We start from the raw sequence: 3,393 nt of genomic DNA, 5'->3' as shown, positions 1-3,393 counted from the left end.
TTTCAAACCCCTTATGGCAACGAAAGTTCAAAGTTACAGATGCTCGGTACCGCAACTTAAAGTTTTTACGGATCAGAGTGCACCCACACTGTTTACAGAGTGGTTATTTATGTTAGTGGATTTCTCCTGAGTGCACACCTGGTTTAAGTCCAGGACTTAATAAGGAAAATCTCACTTAAAGTTTACGTACGTTGATTTAGTTTGGTCGGCCAGCCAGCTAAGTCCAGTCTTCGGACCGCACAACCCAGTCATGGGGGTAAACATGACTTACGGTAAACAGGCCTAAGGGTGGATTTTTATAATATATGTTTATACATATTTAATTACGTGTACAAAGTTACTGATGATTTGAAGGAAAAGTGTAAGTTTACGTGAAAAGGATCATTTTGGTGCTTAAATGACGATCTAAGGAAAACGTATAAGGAAAAGTATATGTATGTTTATCATTAAATATTTTTACAGTTTTAAAGTTAAAAGTTTAATTTAGCAGTTATAGTATATGATTGTAAAAATTTATTATTGAAATTTATGACAAAAGTTTTATGCAGAATTTTTTTAAATCTATGTTTATTCTAAAAGCAGTCTTGAAGTTATAGTATTAAATATTGTTTTACGAAATTCTTTAAAAACTCATTTTGGCCACACACTAATAATAATCTTATTTACTTACTGAGCGTCGTCTCACCCCAATCATATTTTATTTCAGATAACTCTGAAGGACATGTCGGAAATCAGGCTTAGCAAGCATGCGGGTGGGGATTAGAAAAATAAAGATTGATTAGAAATATTAGTATGGTTTCAGATATTTATGTTTGTGTAATTTTTTCTTCTTTTGAAATAAATGATTGTAATATGGAATATTCAAATTCAAAGGTTGTTTCTTTCCATTCCTTGAGAGCTCTATAAATAGACTCTTAGAAGGGTACGTCCAAGTGGGGCTAAGGAGAGCGCATTGAGTGCATTTTCATATCCTTTTCAAGTTAAAGGAAGGGGATGATAACTTGAAATTTGTGAAGAAAATCCTATCTCTTCTTGTTCTTATTGGAGGCTTATTTGGATATGTGTGCATTATGAGGTGCATCCCCACTTAATCTACACTGATTGTAGTATTACAATGTTAGTCTTTTACCCATAATAGTCATCATTTTAACCGAATGCTCCACATAGAGATTGGAAAGCCCTTTGCATTTCCTTAGCTTTTACTTCTTATTTCTACCTTTTCTACTTTACTTTTGCCATTTTTTACTATCCAGAGTATTCTGAGATAGTCCAAAGCAGTAAGGTGGGATCCAACATCAATTTTGACCTCGTGCACACACATCAAGAGAAAACCTATGCCATTTTGGATAATTTTGCCCGCTTTCATCCAATTTTGACTACACCGAGTGACTCAGAGTAGTCTAAAATTGTATGAAGAGATCTAACAGTGATTTCAGCTTTAGGCATGCAAATTAAACCAAAATGTTTGTCGTTTTGGCTTTTCTACACTCTTTTTACCAAGTATGACTACACCAAGTGATTTGAAGCAGCCTGAAATGGTAGGGAAATATTTGATAGTGATTTTAACTTTGGACATAGAAATCAAGGCAAAACTCTGTCATCTCTGAGTTTACTGAGATTTTCTGCCAAATCTGACCACACCGAGTGATCTGGAGCAGTTTGAAATGATAAGGTAGTGTCCTATAGTAAATTTTCCCTTCGACATGCAAATTGAGGTAAACACCTCTTTCTTTTCGACTCTCTTTTGCCAAATCTAACTATACTAGGTGATTCGGAGCAACTCAAACTCACAATGAGAGGTCAAATTGTAATTTTGGCTTTTGTACGAGAATTGAGACAAAATTTTGGTTTTTTTGTAATATTTTTTACTTTTTTAAACATTTGTGGAATTTTTGACTTTTTTTTTTTGGTAAACCCCATGTACCTTTTTTATTTTATTTAATAAATTACTTTTTTCAAAAATTAACTAAATATTTTAATATTTCAGTATTAAAATATTTAGCATTTTTAAAAAATTGAAAAGTAAAATAATTTTTGAAAAAAAATGAAATGAAAAATTAGAAAAATCAGGCTGGCATGTGCCCTCACACATCTACGCATGGGTGGACACGCATACATGTGTAGGTACATGATTTTTTTACAAAAAGATTTAAAAATTAAAATAAAAGGGCATATGCCCACACTTATCGCCCATGCGCAGGCATGTGCGCAAAACAGATCCATTTTGGTAGGTTTAAAATAAATAATATATATATATATATATATATATATATATATATATATAAGTAGGGGTAGCAAAACAACGTCGTTTTGACATCACCACTCGCCCCCCTTGTTCCACATTTCTCCAGCAAACTCACCTCACCGAAGCTGTTAGTTTTGTGGTGGGGGGCCCTCCCCCTCTTTTCTCTCTCCTCTCTCCCTCTGTCTTCTTTACCACATGCTAGCCTTGCCCCCCACGCCTCCTCTAGCCTTTTTCCATCACCTTAATCTCATCTCCCTGCCCTACAGGTGCCCTCAAAGTGCGACTCTAACAACTACGCCAAAGTTGTACTGCCAAATGCCCTTCCTTTTATTTTTTATTTTATTTTATTTATTTATTTATTTTTTTCTCTTTTTCTCCCTCTCTTCTGGTTTCTAGGCGCTGGTCTTCGAGGGCTCTTAGTTTTAGTCTCTCTCTTAGTCACTTTTTCTTCATCTCCCACTCCTCTTCCCTTGCTCTAAGCCGAGGCCCCTCTCAAATAAGGCTCTCTCTCTTTTTCTTTTTCTTTTTTCTTCTCTATTTTTTTATCATATCCCATTAGTGTGTGTGTGTGTGTGTGTGTGTGTTGATGTGTGAAGTTGTGTGTCAACATGTGTATAAGTGTGCCCGTGTGAGTGTGTGTGTGTGTGTGTGTGTGCGCGCGCGTGCGTGCATGCATGTATGTATATGCATGTGGATGCATGATGGTGTGTATGTGAGTGCATGATGATATGCATGGATGGTAATGCATGAGTGCATGATGATATGCATGAATGATCATGCATGGAAGCATAAATGTATATATATGGCATGGGAATGATGCATGTATGCATTAGTGAATGTTTGTGCCTATGTGTGGATGCATGATGATGCATGTAGGGACTTATGTATGTGTGCATGACCATGCATGTAGATGTGTGTGAATAAGTACATGTGTGTGTATGCATGTTGACATGAATGGATGTATTATATAGGTGAATTTGTGTGTATTTATATGTATAGTGTGTGTGTGTGTGTGTAACAACTATGCCAAAGTTGTACTGCCAGATGCCCTTCTTTTTATTTTTTTTATTTTTTTTTCTCTTTTTCTCCCTCTCTTCTAGCTTCTAGGGGCTGGCCTTCGAGGGCTCTTAGTTTTAGTCTCTCTCTTA

The sequence above is a fragment of the Malania oleifera genome, chromosome 6 (genome assembly GCF_029873635.1).
Source record: "Malania oleifera isolate guangnan ecotype guangnan chromosome 6, ASM2987363v1, whole genome shotgun sequence".
Classification (NCBI taxonomy): Eukaryota; Viridiplantae; Streptophyta; class Magnoliopsida; order Santalales; family Ximeniaceae; genus Malania; species Malania oleifera.
This window is presented reverse-complemented; position numbering follows the sequence as displayed.